The 19099-nt window shown below is 41.7% G+C and overlaps 1 pseudogene; it reads left to right on the top strand.

The window, feature by feature from the left end:
- The first annotated feature begins 3550 nt into the window (after nt 1–3550).
- Nucleotides 3551–12767, top strand: LOC134361607 (large ribosomal subunit protein eL29-like; annotated as a pseudogene).
- The last annotated feature ends 6332 nt before the right edge of the window (nt 12768–19099 follow it).

Genomic DNA, 19099 nt, shown 5'->3' with positions numbered 1-19099 from the left:
GGAGAGCAGAAACACTCAGTGCTCTTAAAGCCTCTGCCCAGGACTGGCATCAGTGGGGTGAGGAAATACACATTACCTTCTGTGGGAGGAACTTCAAAGCCGTATGGCTAATGGTGTGGAGATGGGGAGGGTGAGGTCTTAGGCACAGTAACACAACTTACTGCAATGGACATCTTCCTCTAGTAACGAACCCATGAATAATCCTTATGAAAGGCGATTAACTACTCAATGCTCCATGCCCCAAATTAGACTTCAGGCATTCTGTTCTCTAAAATGAGATACCATTGTACACACATGATGTTGGCAAATCACGAAAACTGGATAATTTTATGTGCTACATGGGAAGGGTTGAAATGAGTAGCTTGGGAGCAATCTAGTGGCACTCACTGAAATTAAGAACATACATACTCTATCTCCCAGCAAGGCCCATCTGCCCATCCATCAAGGACACTCTCACACGGGTATACAATAAGACAGACACAGGTGAGAGGATGTTTACTGCAGTGTAGTTAAATGTTGTAAACAGTACCCACTGGTAGGAGAGTGAAATATAAAATGTGACACAGGCATATTACGGCCTGTGCCCGTAGACGATGCAGTGGTCAAAAGCAGTGAGTCAAATTTGCATACAAAAACATAAATAGGTTACAGACACATGTGTTGGGTGGCAGGGAAGAGGAAAGAATGGGAGATCCCATAGCACAATACCATCTATGCAAAATTAAGTGCTCATATATCACTTGTGTATTTTTCAAGGATTTGTAATTTTCAGAATAAACATACAGCAGGTAAATTGGAAGAATATGCATTAAACACACTAATGAGTGCCTACGGGGGGAGTGGAGGTAGGAAATGGGATTGAGAAAATCAGACGAAAGAAGAAATTATAAGATTTTTTAGAAAGAGAGGCTCTGACAGATGATGACAATAGTAATTCATAAACTAGGAAGTACTGGTTAAAGCGAATTCTGCACACTTGATTCTTAGGAAGCAAGGGACGAGGGAGAGAGGAAGGCAGAGAGAGACCTAAAGGAAGACTTGGGACCCCTGGGAGTAGGTAGAGGAGGTGCTTAGCAGTCAGGTAAAAGCTTCATAAGGCAGCTGAGTTTCTATATCATAGTCCTTTTTTTTCACTACGTTTTATATTTGAGAAAGCTATAAATGCTTTCTAGCATTCTTTAATAGCATTATGTGTGTATATACATATATGCATATATATAATACATAATACATATATGAGAGAGAGAGAGACTTCTCAGTGAAATTTCTCTATCAGTATTTCATTTCTCTCCTGAACCATTCTTAGTAAGTTTCCTGAGAGCTATTCTACCTGAAGGGTTAATTTTAAAGCTACATTTCAAGGTTTGTTTGTTTTTTTTTTTTAATGCATCTTCCTTGTGAATAAATATTGCAGAACGAGGCAGCTGAAGTGATCAGTTATCTTGGGTGTGTCCTCGATCATGGAGCATTTTCTCTGCAGGATGGAAATTGCTTCCATCTTTCAAATTGAAGCAACAGAGAGAAGGCTGGACCAGCCCACTGAGATATTAGGGGAAACACCAGTCTTTCAACAAGAGGGACAATTTAAGTAGTTTCCCAGGCTGCAGTGACTACAACATTGTCATCCACAAGGACTGCAGTCCCCTGTGCATGTTTGCATTTCATCCCCACTTCATTAGCATTCATTTCTTCTGACATTTTAGTTCCACATACATGATCACTCTTGCCAGAGACAGAGGCTTTGTTGAGGTTGAGGACTATGCTGAGCGCACAGGAATGTCATGATCCCCACATGAATTAATAATAAATGAACAAGCAAATCATGCTTTACACCATCTCTCTCTCCCTCATACGTGTGTATATATGTATGAGGCTACTTCAAAAAGTTCAAAGAAAGATTTGTATTATATTTTAATTCTACTGTTCCACAAGTGTCTTGAAGTACCCTCGTGCGCATACACACACACACATACATCATACATATATCTCCCCTAGAGATCGATCCAGTCACTTCTCTCACTACCATCAACCCCTCATGTCTGCTGGAATCTTCGCTCACCAGGCTCCCTCCCTCATTTTTGGCATATTATGCCTCCCATATTTTGGCCTCATTTTTGCTTCCCTCATTTCTCCCTTGGGTCTCCACCAGCCTCTCTTCAGCTTGCCTGAGACTCAGATTCAGGAGCTGCAGCGTTTAGGTAAATGGCAGGGAAGGGTAGGATACAGTAGGAAACAACAGTGGAGGTCCTTTTCTCCTAGGACGTCCTGGCCTGGATTACCAGCACCTTGGCATCTCGGCACGTGTGGGTGGGCAGTGCAGGCAGAGCGTGGACTCAGCTCCCTCTCGCTGGGCCCTCACTTCCCTTAACCAGTCTGTTCAGCAGCTCTCAGGGAAAACACAAGTTCATTCCCACCAAGGTGAAGAGGACTCCCTCTGACGGTATTTCATTTTAAAAGAAAAGATGACTGCTTAAAAGAGGTATTTGTGCTGATGGCAGGGTTTCAGGCTTTCGTAGAGAGGGTGTTTTAAAAATCAAGAGCATTCCAACACATGAAAAAACTGACAGATGTACCCAGGTACTGCCTCTGTTTCAACACATATCAAAGGCAAGAATTAGCACTTCTTCAAGTTCACCGTAAAGAATCCAGGCACCGGGGTTTTCTTAAACAACATACAGGACATAGAGGAAGGGTTTTACGTGACCCAGTGGACAGCAGTTTACTTCAAAAGTTCACATCTGACATCCATCCTCAATCCCCCACAAATACATTTCTAGCCCTTCTCCAAATCTCCAAACTTGCCCATCCACACCCCTCTGGCCTGACAACAAAACTTTCCAAATACCCAGGATCCACCCTCCTCAGAAGACAGTGAGGGTTTTCTGTCACACAAAATAGGTCAGGCTGTGAGATAAGAACTGGAAAACTGGTTTTTTTACTTCGTGTATGTAAAATTCTTAGTTGAATATCCATGTAACATTAAAAAAATCTCCTCGTGGATATTTACCAATTCAAATGGTTTTCCCAGATTGTTTTTCAAAATTTAAAAAAAAAATAGCTATTAAAAGCAACTTTAAAATTGGAATTAAAAACACATATTTTTTTAAAGTACAGGTTAAAAAGCTGTAGGTTACTGAGATTCTTTAATCATGACAACTTAAAACTTGCCATGTGTGTACAGTAATAGGGTTCTTATCAGTTAAAAGGTTAAATTGTGAGCAGCTGAAGAGGCTTAGCTCAGACTGGAGAATTTATTACATAGTCATGATCTCACTTAGTATGCAGCGTAAGTAGCCTCATTAAGAATATAATGTGAAGGAGATTCATGACTTTTCCAGCAGGGTCAGAGAGATCGACAAAGGAAGGAGCAGGCAGTCAATGGAAATAGACCTCTGACTCGCTGTAGCTGTATTCTTGTCCTGTTTGGTGCCTAGACACTTAATCATTTTAAGAATGGTATTAGGGAAGGAGAAAAGTCCCCATTAGTAGGTTAAGACCCCAAAAAAGCTCCAGAATTTCTTTCCAGAGGTCACAGGTATGACATTCAGCAATGGACAGCCAGCTGAAGAAGTCTGAAAGGCAGGAGTGCAAAAGCTGTGGCAAGAGGTAACGATCTCTTCCGCTATCAGTAGCATTTCTGTAACCCTGAGCTGACCCTCAGCACAGCTGGGAAGCAAGTGAAAGCTGTTTTCATTGTCCCCACTTTTACTTCATTATCCTGTATGAAATCTCTTCCTTTGCTCATGGCCTAATTAATTTCTATTCTGAGTGCCCCAAATCCAAATTTTCAGCACAGGAATCTTTATGAAACTTCATTTATGGCCTAGGGCCCCTTTTAGGTGTGATCTTGACTTTTCCATCCTTCCAAAGGTCACATCCTGCCTCTAGGGCAGTGATGGCCTATCCTTTCTGGCTCCCTTTCTACGTCTTCCTTCTGAAATCTACCTGACCCTCTTCTCTTCAAAGCTTGCCAAGGTGACATTAAACAACCAAGCAGGCTAACTTCTGCAGATGGGCTAAAGGGAGAAGCTCAAGGAGCCTCAGCCCACAGAGCCGTTGGTCCATCCCCTTCAGGTAAGAAATGTATTCTAGCAATGGTCTTCTGGAGGCAGCTCTCCCTCTATTGCTTTCTCCCACAAAACAATGGTTTTCATGGATATTTCAGAACAGGTGGGTTCCATTTAGGTAGAGGAGCAGAAAGATAATACTTTGGACACTAGGTAAAAGGATAGATGGAGAGCACTCTTAGGCTAGGAACCATCTTTCCAAGACACGGAGAAAACATAGTTTGGGAGGGGGGTGACAATTTTTTTATTGAAACATAATTGATTGTATATATTTGTGGTGTACAGGACTGAATACCAGTACATGTGTACAACATGTGGTGATCAAATCGGGAGAATTGGTATACTTATGTTTATAAAATATAATCAGTCTTTGTGACCCTTAACTAATTTCTTACTAAATCCCTCCCCCACTCCCTTTCCCATCTCTAATAACCACAGTTCTGTTCTCTTTTTTTTTTTGAAAGTTCAATGTATTATTGTGATTCTTTCTTTCTTTCTTTCTTTCTTTCTTTCTTTCTTTCTTTCTTTCTTTCTTTCTTTCTTTCTTTCTTTCTTTCTTTATCTCTCTCTCTCTCTCTCTCTCTTTCTTTTCTTTCTTTCTTTTTTTTAGCTACCACTAATGAGTGAGGACATGCGGTATTTCTCTTTTTGTGCCTGGCTTACTTCTCTTAACATAATTTTCTCTAAGTTCATCCATGTTGCTGTGAATGGCAGAATTTCATTCTTTTTTTATGGCAGAGTAGTATTCCATAGAGTATATACACCACATTTTCCTTATCCAGCTGTCTGTCGATGGAGTTTTAAAGGTCCTTAAGATATCAGCAGATTAAGATAGAAATGCCTTCCCCATGGACACACATTAGAAAAATGGCCTAAATTCTCTCAGAAAGGTATATGATTTAGGAAGTAAATCTCTACTGTGCCAATATTGAGATGTGATCGTATTAACCTGACTGTACAATCATATAATATTGGTATTTAAAGATGACAGGGAAACTTTCAGAGACTAGTTAATTTCTCTCAACTATATTTGTGACTCTGGCTGAGAGGTGAAAATGATCTCACATTTACATATCATTAACCACCATACTGGGGCAAGAATGAACTTAGGGATCTCACAGATTGCAGAGTTGCTGCTTTCCATGTAGACGGAGAGCCATAAAAATGTCACCACTGAGTAAAAATGAGTGAGATTTTAGTTCCGGCTCCTCTAATGAAGCTTGTCATTGTAATTTCAGTGTCTTGATTTTTAAAGAAGAGTAAACTACAGGGTCATAAGATTGAATTCATTTTGCCACTTTTGGGCATTTAGGTACTTTATACGACGGCACTCAGATCATGTATTTCCTGGCATATGATGAGAAAAATGTGTAAGATATACAGAAATAAAAATGAGAAAAGTAGATCTTTATAGGACAGCCATTGGTCATTTCAGAGTCTGGGGACTATACCAGTAAAGATAACCATTGTCTGGTTTCCATTGTAACCTGGTGGCTAGCAGATAATTCCTACCCTACCCTATAGAGAGGGAAAAAAATCAGAGGGTGGAAGAATATGATATAACAATGAGAGATAGGAATATTATTTTCTGAATCTGATACTAAACATCTTAGTTCCAACTATGAAGAGTATAGTCAGTGGCTAATGTATCTTTTTCTGCCACAGCAAACTTAGTTTGAAAGAAGATAGACAGAAACTCAACCATAAAAGGGGGGGGGGGGATAAATTCCTAGACAAATACAACCTACCAAGACTGAATCATGAAAAAACAGAAAATCTGAACAGACCAGTAACAGATAATAAAAAGTCTCCCATCAAAAAGAAGCCCAGCCCAGGACCTGAGGGCTTCATTGCTGGATTCTACCAAAGATTTTAAAGAGAGCTAACACCAATTCTTCTCTAACTCTTCCAAAAAATTGAAGAGGCAGGAATACTTCCAAACTCATTTTACAAGGCCTGCATTACATGATACAACAAGAAAAATAATTACACACCAATATTCCTAATGACCATAGATGCAAAAATCCTCAACAAAATACCAGCAAACTGAATTTAACAGCACATTAGGAAGATCATTCCTCATGATCCAGTGAGGTTTATCCCAAGGACACAAGGATGATTTAACATATGCAAATCCATAAATGTGGTACACCACATTAACAGAAGGAAAGACAACAACCATAAGATCATCTCAATAGATGCAGAAAAAGCATTTGACAAAATTCAGCATTTTCCATGAAAAACTTCTCAAAAAACTAGGTATAGAAGGAATGTCCCTCAACACAATAAAGACCAAAAATGCCAAACCCACAGCTAACATCATGCTCAATTGTGAAAAGTTAAAAGATTTTCTTCTGAAATCAGTAACAAGAAAAGGTTGTCTACTCTTGCCACTTTTATTCAGCATAGTACTGGAAGTCCTAGCCTGAGCAATTAGGCAAGAGAAAGAAATAAGAGACATCCATAATGGAAAGGAAGAAGTTAAATTATCTCTGTTTGCAGATGACGTGATCTTATATATAGGAAACCATAAATACTCCAGTAAAAAACTGTTAGAACTAATAAACAAATTCAGTAAAGTTGCAGGGTATAAAATAAATACACAAAAATCGACAGCATTTCTATATGCTAACAGCAAATTACTTGAAAACAAAATCAGAAAACAATCCTCTTTACAATAGCTACAAAAAAATAAAATACTTAGAAACCAATTTAACCAAGCAGGTGAAAAACCTGTTCTCTGAAAAAAAATTACAACCTCTACCCAATTCATCCTTCCCTAACCACCCTCCGTCAAACAGTATTGGACCAGATAGAAAACTTGGCAAGCTATAGTATCCTGTTAAAGATCACATATTTTGAAGTACCCCAAATACTGCCCATTCCTATCACTTTCACCTCTCGCATGCCATACACATTATTAGTTCATTTTATACTCATTCAAAGATCAAAATGAATGGAAACTGCAAAGCAGGAAGTAAGCTAAATCAGGAAGCCACACATTACCTCCTAAGAAGTGTATTTTGAAGAAATAAAATGCCACAGTTAATGCTAGAAATTGTAAGACTCTCAGTAGCAATGAATGCTAGAGATTATGAGCGTTTGTGTTCAATTAGCTCAGATTATCAGGAAAACAATCCACAAGAGATGTAGAAGATTCCACCCAAATTCAGAGCTATGCTAAATGAAAATTTTCTGGGCACTTAGGAAAATCATTCCTGAGCAGCTCCTTCCATGACTTCATTTCATCTCCATATCTGACACAAAGTCCGTAAATATTTTCCGATTGTTTCCTCCTGTCCAATTAGGGCTAACATTCTAGGCAGGAATAATTCACTGGAATAATTATAACGTGAAATATCATGCTATTCTTTTAAGACATTACTGCTAAATTCTCATCATTTCCAAAATCATGAATATGAGCATTATAATATTTCTTAGCTGGTTCAAAGTAAACTTGACCCTTGCAACAAAAAGGAAAACAAAATGTTGATTATTAACTGTGTTAATTTGGGTAAAATACAAACTTCTCTAAGTTACTTCTTCCTTAAAATGGGGATAATAATGCTTTCACACAGACATACAAGGGTACTTCAGTAAGTTTACAGAGAAATAGAGTTAAAAGACAAAACAAATATTTCCATGAACTTTCTGAAGATCCCTTGTAAAATAACTATTAAATGAGGTAAAGCACTCAGTATGCTACTTGATATAGAGTAAAATCTAAAGTATCAGTTATTCTTACTTGTTGGGAAAATATAAAGAAAATGGTCAGGGCCCCTCTGATGTTTCGAGTCATGCCCAGCATCTGAGGCAGGTATGCGCGTGCACACAGGTGTTCCTTGTTATTGTCTAATGTGATTGTACATGTGCGTCTGGGGTGTTGTTTTTTTTTTTTTTTTTTTTTTTTGGATTATGGACTTGAGTAAAAAGGATTAATGGCGTAGAATCACAAAGCTTCTAGAGGACACCTCCGGGAAGCCATATTAGGTTGACTGTTTCTAGCTCTGAATAAAGCCTATTATTTCTTCACCCATGGCTCCAAGGACCTTTTCCTATTACCTAGCTCATAGACCTGTATGTGGAGGGTTTGTGACCCAGTCTGGACACAGGCTCGAGGGGTCTCTGAGACTTAGCCCTAACTCTAAAGTTGGCATCTTTGGCAGGATTCTGAGCAGGTATAGGAGCCAAAAATCCCTTGGGAGAAGGAGGAAATGTGGCTACTCTTGACTGTTGTGCCCTATGGTTATGTTCCTGTTGACCGGGATCTGGTTGCTGCTCCCTATACTGCAAGTCAGCATAGACCAGGCACTACAGCAGAGAACCCCTTGGGAGGGGAGAAAATGTGGCTGTCCTTGAGTACGTGGTGCCCGGTGGCCACTTTTCTGCTGACTGGAGCCTAGCTACTGCTCACTATACTGCAAGCTGGTTGAGATTTGCAGTGGAAAGAAGAGTTGCTGGAAATGCAGATAAATGTCCTGGAGGATAATGTGCAGAGACTGGCCATTCCTGTTTCTCACAGCAGGGAGGATGACAAACCCAGTGGTGAGTCGGGGGAGACTGTACATCTCCAGGCACGACCTGTTGTGCATCAGAAAGTGAAGCACAAGCAGCCAATGGGACCACGTGGACAACTGGCAGGCAATCCACAGGTGACCCAATTCACTACCTATGTCCCGTATACCCAGGTTGAGTTAGCTGACTTGGGGAGACAATTCCAGCAGAAACAAGGGGAGCCCCTGGCTGCTTGGCTGCTGTGGTTATGGGACCTAGGGGTGGATGGTGTGTGTGCTCTGGTGAGGAGATGGAAACATTGGCCTCCATTACCATACACCCGTCCCTGAGGCAGCAGCTACAGAATAGCTGCAGATATGCACAAGGGCCAGGTAATCACTCCTTGATGGAATGGATGAATGCAGCTGCCTGAACAGTGTGGGTGAATGCTGGAGAACTGCCCAAGATTGTGAGCAAATGGCAAACATACGCTGAGTTGGTTCAAATCATTCGGGAGCTGGGGATGTGGCAGTCCATGTTTAATATGAACATTCGTGGCCCAGATGATGAAAGTTTTACAGGCATCATGAGAGACATAGTGCTGCAAAATGCCCCACCAACATCCTTTGGGTCACTGATGGCCATACTGGCCCCATACGTTGGTCGTCCTACACATGAAGTAACAACCATGATAGCCAGCTTGGGTGAAGTAGAGGAGAGGAGACAAGCAAAAGGGGTCCAAAAGGTGGCTAAGACCAAACCCCCAAGAAATGCTCAAGATTTTTTCCTGAAGGAACCAAGCAAGACCAGCCGTAAACAGTGTGGCTTGACTTGCTTACAGCAGGGGTTGATAGCAAGAAAATAGACTGGCAGCCACATGCAGTCCTGTTTGCCTTGTGACAGCAATTGTGCCCTGAAATTGCAATGTATGCTCAGTGGATTTAAAGGATTTTTTGGTTGCTCCTGAGTAGGCAGATGAAATGTTCCATTTCAATTAGGGAACAGGCCAAGGTACTCATCTTCTGAGGTCAGGTGAGGACCAGAGGCCTCATGTTGAATTGGCAATACATTGGTTAAGGACAAATATGCACTGTGTTTTGGCATTGGTAATAAAGGTGCAGAATGTAGCCTGATATATAGCAATCCAGATAAGTTTCCAGGGACCACAGTTCATATAAATGGCTATGGAGGACATACTATTGAAGTCAAAGCTGTGTCATTGCCATTGGGCACAGGGTGATTGCCCCCTCATGTGTATTCTGTGTGTATATATATATATATATATATATATATATCCCCAGTAGCTGAATACATCTTGGTATGGATGTACTTTATGCTTTGAATCTTCAAACAACTGTTGGAGAGTTCTGACTGCAAATATAGACAGTAAAGCCTGTGTTACAGGGATATGCTAAACATGACCCACAGGTGTTACCCAAGCCAAGACGTGTAGTTAACGTAAAGCAGTATCGCCTACTGGGTGGACATGCATAGATAGGTGCCACTGTATTGGAGTTAGAGAAAGTTGGCATTATTCATCTGGCTCATAGCCCATTTAATGTTCTGGTATGGCCAGTGAAAAAACCTGATGGTACCTGAAGAATGACTGTAGACTATTGATAACTAACAAAGTAGTGCCTCCTTTGCATGCAGCTGTGCCTTCAGTTCACAACTTGATGGATCAGCTGGGAACTTATTATTATGTATTGGACCTTGCAAATGCTTTCTTCTCTATTCCAATCTTGGTTGATAGCCAAGATCAGTTTGCCTTCACCTGGGAAGGAAGACAGTGGACCTCTCAATATTGCCCCAAGGTTATCTGCATAGCCCAACCATCTGCCATGGCTTAGTGGCTGGGGACCTAGCTAAGTGGACTAGGCCCAGCATGGTTACAATGTTTTACTACATTGATGACATGTTACTAACCTCTGATTCTCTTACAGATTTAACCCAGGCAACTCCAATGCTGCTAAGTCATTTGGAACAATGTGGGTGGCCCATGAATGCAGCCGAAGTGCAAGGACCTGGGTTGTCAGTCAAATTCTTAGGAGTGGTCTGGTCAAGTAAGATGAGAGTCATCCCAGAAGCTATTATGACAAGATATGGGCATACCCTCGACCCACAACTGTAGCTCAGCTACAGACATATTTGGGACTTCTAGGGTATTGGAGAGCTTTTGTACCCCATATGGCCTAAATGGCATGCCCACTGTATGCATTAACAAAGAAAGGAGCCCTCTGGGATTGGACCGAGGAAGTAGAACAGGCTTACTGAGCTACAAAAAGAGCAATACAGCAAGTACAGGCTTTACAAGTGGCTGATCCCACTAAGCCTTTTGAATTAGACCTAAATATCACCCCAGAGGGGTTAGGATGGGGTTTGTGGCAGAGCCAAGACCGATTCTGAACACCTGTAGGATTCTGGTCTCAGCTCTGGAAGGGCGCTGAAGTGCATTATTCTCTAATAGAAAACAGTTAGAACCTGTGTATTCTGCCTTGGTGGCCACCGAAGCTATCACAGGAACTGCCAAAGTCCTATAAGGATGACATACCCCATACTAGGTTGGCTGTGCATGTGGGCAACCAACCCTAAATGGGTGTAGCTCAAACTAAGATAAAGTGTGATATCATAAACTAGGTAAGATACCTATTCCTGCAACCATCCTTTCTCAGGATGGCAAACTGGCATGTATCTTACCAGTGGGGCAAGAATTTCCCCTACTGATACCAATAACCCTTCTGATTTTTCACCCATAGTGTTCTGGCTGCAGGCACTACACCAGAGTCACATTACCAATGTGTCAGCCTACTGAATATGCATCGAACTTCCCATCAGTATGACTACAGGATTCCCATAGAAAATCACACCAATCATGACTACTAACTGGACATGAACAGCTATTAGTTGAAAGGACAGAAGTACAGGACAAGCATTAAGGACAAGCCTTAAGGTACATTGAACAGACAATAGGTTATATGAATGTAAGGGTCATTTATCCGCACTAAGGGAACATCATGGAAGATTCTGAACATGTGGATTGTATGGCAAGGGACCCTAAAAGGGTGGATTGTTGGGAAAATGTAAGGAAAATGGTCAGGGCCCCTCGGATGTTCGGAGACTTGACAAGCATCTGAAATGGGTATGCAGATGCACACAGGTGTTCCTTGTTATTAATGTGATTGTGCATGTGCATCTGGATTTTTTTTTTCTGGATTATGGATTTGAGTATAAAGGACCAACTGCGCAGATGCACGAAGCTTCTAGAGGATGCTTTGGGAAGCCACATTAGGATGACTGCTCCTACCTCTGAATAAAGCCTATTATTTCTTCACCCATGGCTCCAAGGACCTTTTCCTATTACCTAGCTCATAGAACTGTGTGTGCAGGGTTTGTGACCCAGTCTGGACAACGGGCTCAAGGGGTCTGTGAGACCTAGCCCTAGCTCTACATTATTAAAATAAAATAGACTAGGAAATAATAATTCGATATTGTTCAAAGCCTTAATATATGGCCTCAACTACATTTTAGTATTTGACAACATGCAATTAAGATAGATAAACTAAGCATTAAACTAAAGAAGTTAGAAAAATACACTCATATCAACCATAAAAAGTCAGTAGAGCTCTTTCTCTTATGGTCCCAGGCACTTTGGAGCTGTGGGTTACCGTGCAGACGTGGCCACATCCAAGAATCACACCACACACAACCAGTCCCAAAAATGGCACAGAAATGGCAACAAGAAACCCCCATCATGAAGATGACGAATCTCCTGAGGTGGACCCTAGTTCCTGAGGAACATGAGCTTTGCCAAGAAGCACAACAAGAAGGGACTGAAGCAGATGAAGCCCAATAACACCAAGCCCATGAGTGCACGTGCCCAGGCTGTCAAGGCCTCCTAAAGCCCGAGGAGGTCAAGTCTGAGATCCCAAAAGGTGCCTACCACAAGCTCAATCAATGTACCCACATTGCCCACCCCAAGCGCGGGAAGCATGCTCTTGCCGGCATTGCCAAGGGTCTCAGGGTCTGCCAGCCAAAGGCTAAGACTCGGACCAAGCCCAGGTCACAACTCCAGCTCCAGCTTCAGTTCTAGCTCCAGCTCAGGCTCCCAAAGGTTCCGAGGCCCCCACGAAAGCTCCCAAGCAGAAGAACTGGTGTGACCTCAGGGCTTCTGCCTGCATGGGGCTGCTGTCCTCCTGTGCTATTTGAGCAAATAAACCTGAGGCAGGGGGAAAAAAGCCAGTAGAAAAGCATTGATAGAAATTATTGCGTGAGAAAACAGAAAAGCTGTAAATTGTTGTGATTTCCACGCTAGTACAAAGGTACTTCAAAAAGCTCCTGAAAAGATTCGTATTATCTTTTAATTCCATTTTTACACTAACTTTTTGAAGTAACTCATACTTTGAAACATCTCATTAAATGGAGAAAATATTTTCACGTCTTATCAATCAAACTCAGAAAATTCAAATGTTCATTAGCATATTAAAGGTCATGTAAACACAGATTCTGAGGAAGTTAATTATAAAAGAATAGAATAGTATTTAACATTAAACTATGAAATATCATTTTAAAAAATTTTTATTGAAACATTGATTGTACATATTTATGGGTTACATAGTTATACTTTAATACATGTATATAATGTGACAAAATATTATTGATAAAGATAATTTTCTAGAAAAAAAATTACAATACTGACACAGGAAGCAGAAAATTCAATTTATCCAATAACTCCACCTAGCTCTGCCAATTTCCACCACTGCTCCTCTAGTCCAAGGGTTGGTAAGCTTTTTCTTTAAAGGGCCAGAAAGAAATATTTTAGACCTTGTGGGTCTTACAGTCTCTGTTGCAACTACTCAGTTTTTTCATTGTAACTTGAAAGCTGCTGTAGACGCTGTGAATGAATGATCTTGGCTATGTTCCCAAAAAACTTTATTTATAAAAACAAGTGTGGGGAGGGGGCAGATTTGGCCTACAGCCCACAGTTTGCAGACTCTTAATCTAGTTCTTGTTACTAACAGCACTTCCCTAGATTATATCCATAGCCTTCCAAGTATTTTACTTGCATCTACTCTGCAAATCAGCACCCCCACTCCATCTGCTCTTCATAGTGCAGAAAGGCAAATCTAATTAACAACATCCTGTTTTGCTCTTAATGTCTGTTAATATATTTGCTCTTAGGATAAAGGCAGAAATTCATATAAGTCCTGCCCTCATCTGCTCTGCCCTGCTTCCTCCTACCACAGGACCTTTGTATGTGTTTGTTTCTTAGCCTAGATGTTTCTACTCCTCCTCTTCCTTATTAACTCCTCTTAACTTATACCTTAGCTCAGATACTACTTTCTCAGCCAATTATTCCCTGATTTACCCACCAATTACAAAATGCCTGGCTTTTTCCAGCACTACATTGTTTGAGCTGCAATTTCATGCATATTAGTTTTATTTGGATCATTAAGTGTCTCTCCACTAGATCATATACCCTAGCAGGGCAGAGAATATGTCTGGTATGTTTACCATTTTGTCCTCAGTGCCTAGAAGCAGGTCTGGTACATAACAGAGGCTCAATAATTTGTTGAATGAGCAAACAATCTGAAGAATGCATAAACAAATAAATGAACCATGGAATAAAAAATTTAAATTCATCAAAGGAAAACTTCCATAAAAGATTCCAGGGCCAATTACAAAATGATTTGTCTCAACTTTTTAAATTCCTAGGCTCCACTAAAACTTCCAAGGCATAAAAAATTTGGAAAACCCACCCAATTTATTTTATTAAACTAGCTTCAACTGATAATTAAAACACAACAGAAAAAGAGAAGAGTTGGGAATTATCTTTTCACAACATGCTTTCTGGACCTACTTGATCCAATCATCAAAATGTTTTTGGCTCCTCAGATGATTTCAGTATGCACCCAAGGCTGAGACCTTGCATCTAGGCAGCCACACCTGGGGGGATCTGAAAGGGTGGAAGGGGGGGAAGTGGATGGCTTAGGAGAGTAGTGGGTCATTGGTATCAAATTTTGATATTTCCAATTAAGCAAACTTCTAGTCATGTATATTTTAATAATTAAATACTGCATTTATAGATAAAGTAATACTGACATTACAAGATTAGGATATATTTTTATCTCTTCAATTACTTTGAGAACTAGAACATGCTGATCCAAGAATAGCTAGTCAGAACAGTAGAACAAAAGGGCCTTGAACTCTATGCTGGCATACAGAAGCATTTATTTCAAGATGGAAGTGACTGAACAAATCTGTGGTAAAGTAAACAATGATTGAATCAATAATGCTGGAGCATTGCTTAACTATTCAGAAGGAAGTAGAGATTGCCAGCTTACACAATAATCCAAGTAAATTCTAGTTAAATGTAAAAAAGGAAACTATAAAGCAACCTGAAGATTAAAAATGGGAAATATTTAATTCACATCAGGTTAGGACTTCCTGAAACTTAAAAGTACTAAAAGAAAAACAAATTAAAATGCCAGTGGACTTGTCTGTATACAAATATCTATGTGCATATATATGTATATATGTATGATGCGTGTGTACCCATACATGGTGGGTTTGAAATATATGCTATCTGCTTCTGTAGAATTGCTTGCTTAACCTAAGTAACTCCATTTTGCCTCCTGACCTTCAGACTACCCCTCCTTCTGCATGAGAAATCGTTGACCTTTTCATAGAAACAGAAAAACAATTGCATAGATACAGGAGCCATACACAGTGAATTATTACATGGGAACAGGAACCATACACAATGAAAACTTTTATGCTTGATTGCTCGAACGGTTCATTCTTGGCCTCTGTGACCTAGCTCCCTAGCTTGCTTTGTGCACCTGGCCAACCCATGTGCCAATGGGATGTAGTTTTTTTTCTTTAAAAACCCCACAAGACCAAAGCCCGATGCCACTCTTCCTTGGTTGCCCCTTGGGAGACGGTCGCTGGCCAGCTGGAATGAATAAACTGCCCCTTTCTGCACGAATGGCATGTAAGTGCATTTCTTGAGGGAGGGTGCCTCACAACAGGTTCAAAGATGATACAAAAAGTGCGACAAATATTTTAACAAATGTGGCAAAGGGTTAATTTCCTTAATGTGTAAAGAGATCTTAAAATCTGTTTTTAAAATTACTAAACTTAGAGAAAAATTAACAAAGATCACCATCAAATAATTTAGAAATAAAAGAAGAAATTAAGGGATGAGAATTTCAGAAGATCCTAAGATGGCGGTGGCTGCAGTGGTTGGCGCAGAGTACCTGAGGTGGAAAAGGCAGCCACTGGGCCTTAGGCAGCCGGGAAACTTGTGGACCTTCCTCTTGCCATCTCTTAAGGGAGGACGGCTGCTGGTGGCCAGTCGTGGGGACTGACTGCCACTTTGCACTTGGCAGGAGGGGCTGCCTCATTTACAGGCAACAGCTGTGAAGTATGGAGCAGGAAAATAACTGTTTCTTAGCTGCAAAAGCAAGTCTCTAAACAGGGAACACAGTGCCGGGGCTGCTGTTGATACAGCCAGGATCCCGGAGGCCGGGGCTGTGCTGAAGGCGGCCAGCTGCCCTATTCATGATTCGAGGTTTCAGGCCGGCATAAATGAAGATTCCTGGGAGCGTCCTAGCCGAGCCGTGCCGCGGGACTGACTGAGCAGCCCAAGGCAGTGGCGGCCAAGAACAGCGACAGTGACAAAGCAGAGGCAGAGAGGGAGCCACATGACCTGGCACAGCCCTGTGAGTGACCCCGGGCACGGCCCTGCTTGGGGGGCAGACTCCTGCCTGGCTTCCACCAGCCCCACCGGGCCACTCACCGCTCCCGGGGCTGCCTCCATTTTCTCAGGTGGTGGCGGCTCCGGCCCGGCTTGGCCAAGCCTGTCCTCCTCGCCCGGCTTGGCTCCTCACTGAGCCTTGCACTTGCTTGCCCCGGTGCGGGGCTTCCCAGGGCCTGTGGGCCAGCCTCCCCTCCCAATTCCTCCACTGTTCTCTGGTGGGGCTGGTGGCATGGGGCATCCCCGGCCAGCGTCAGGAGGGCAAGGAGGAATGGGCTGCGCTGATTGTCACTCCACTGCACCCTGGGCTCCGCCCCCAGTAAACTTCCTGTTAGTGGGAGGCAGATACCATCTCTGCGGCCACCAGTTCGGAAAAACGCCTAACTGATTTCTGGTTAGGAATAGTGTGGTTGGAGAGTTCCCAAGTTCACTTGAACCTGCTGGAGAGCTGACTGCGGGCGGGCACCGGACTCAGTCCGCGCCAGGGGGATACAAAGGTGAACTGTGTGCTGTGGGCTCCTCCCCCGAGGAGCTCATGCTCTGGTGAGGGAGATAAGACAAGTACACAAATAACCATGATACCAGGAGGAAGGTGATAAGTCCCGAGAAAGATCTACACAGTACCACAAAGGCACCCAGAGCGACCGGTCGTATATGCCTAGCAGAAACATGGTAGACTTCCTGGGCGAGGCCATGCTGATCAGGATCTTGAAGGCCCAGCTGATAGACGAGGGTTGCAGAAGACACGTCCCAGCCCAGCCCAGTGTGCACAGAGTGGGGAGACGTACGGCTAGGGAGGAGGAGACTCGACAGAAACCACACACCCTGTGGGGTCACCACTGCACGATCCAACAGCCCATGCCAGAGCACACAGAACAGGGAGAAGTCCTGCATGGGAAGTGGAAGCTCAGCAGAGACCACACACCCTGCGGTAATGCCCCGTGATCCAGCAGCCCAGCAAAGTCCAAGCTGACCAGAGAGGTGGCTCCCCGGAGAGGCCCAAGACCTGAGGCAACCATACACACAAGGCACTAGAGGCCAACTGAGCAGTGATGGAGGTAGCCATACCAAATTGGCAACCACAGCAACATCTTAGTTAGTCAATAGTCTCGAACTGGTGGACTGTGAAACCCCCTGCCACAATGAATAAACATCAAAAAAAAGATACCAGAAATACAAAAAATAAAGAAAGTACACCACCAAAAGTTAATAAATCTCAAACTCTAGACCCTATAGAACAAGAAGGCCTTGAAATGACGGACAAGGAATTTCGAGTGATAATTCTAAGGAAACTGAATGAGATACAAGAAAACTCAGCTAGACATCATGATGAAATGAGGAAAAGTATACAGGACCTGAAATAGGAAATGTACAAGGAAATCGATGTCCTGAAAAAAAATGTAGCAGAACTTGCTGAACTGAAGAAGTTATACAGTGAAATAAAAAACACAATGGAGAGTTTAACCAGCAGGCTTGTCGAACTTGCAGAGAGAACCTCTGAACTTGAAGATGGGCTGTTTGAAATAACACAAGCAGACAAAAAGAAAGAAAAAAGAATAAAAGACATTGAAGAAAATCTGAGAGAGATATCAGACAACCTTAAATGCTCAAATATCCGAGTCATGGGTATTCCAGAAGGGGAGGAAAATGGAGATTACATTGAAAATATATTCAACAAAATAGTGGCAGAAAACTTCCCAGGTGTAGGAAAAATCACAGATCTTCAGATCCAGGAAGCTCATCGATCTCTAAATGTATTCAACCCAAAAAGGCCTTCTCCAAGACATGTTATAGTCAAGTTGGCAAAACTCAGAGACAAAGAGAGAATCTTAAAAGCAGCAAGAGAGAAGCATCTAATAACCAATAAGGGAGCCCCAATCAGGCTAATATCAGACTTTTCATCACAAACCCTAAAAGCTAGAAAGGAATGGGATGATATATTCAAAATACTAAAAGACAAAGATTGCCAGCCAAGAATACTCTACCCTGCAAGGCTATCCTTCCGAAATGAATGGCAAATAGTATATTTCTCAGACAAACAAAAACTGTGGGAATTCACTACCACATGACCACCCTTACAAGAAATCCTCAAGGGAGTACTGGGTTTGGTTCCTGAAAAATAGCTACCACTGCCATAAAAACCCAAGAAAAATCAAAACCCACTAGTATAATAAAAATGGCATTCATGAAGAGAAAACAAACAAACAAAAACGCTATCTACAACCTAAGGAACCAACAAACACAGAAACCAAATAGTAGATCAGAAAGCAAGGAACAAAAGACACCTAAGACAACCAAACAACCAATAAAATGCTAGGAATAAATCAACACCTTTCAATAACAACTCTTAATGTAAAAGGCATATATTCCCCAATCAAAAGACACAGACTGGCTGACTGGATCAAAAAGGAGGACCCAACTATATGGTGCCTACAAGAGACCCACCTCACCCATAAAGATTCACACAGACTAAGAGTGAAAGGATGGAAAAAGATTTACCATGCAAACAGAAACGAAAAACGAGCTGGAGTAGCTATTCTTATATCTGACAAAATAGATTTTAAACTAAAAACCATAAAAAGAGACAATGAGTGACGCTACTTAATGATAAAAGGACTGATGCATCAAGAAGACATAACAATCATAAATATGTACGCACCCAATGTTGGAGCAGCCAGATTTATAAAACAAACTCTATTAGACCTAAAGAAGGAAATAGACACTAATACCATAATAGCAGGGGACCTGAACACCCCACTGTCAATATTAGACTGATCATCTA

The sequence above is a fragment of the Cynocephalus volans genome, chromosome 13 (assembly GCF_027409185.1).
Source record: "Cynocephalus volans isolate mCynVol1 chromosome 13, mCynVol1.pri, whole genome shotgun sequence".
In the NCBI taxonomy this organism is placed as follows: domain Eukaryota; kingdom Metazoa; phylum Chordata; class Mammalia; order Dermoptera; family Cynocephalidae; genus Cynocephalus; species Cynocephalus volans.
This window is presented reverse-complemented; position numbering and strand designations above follow the sequence as displayed.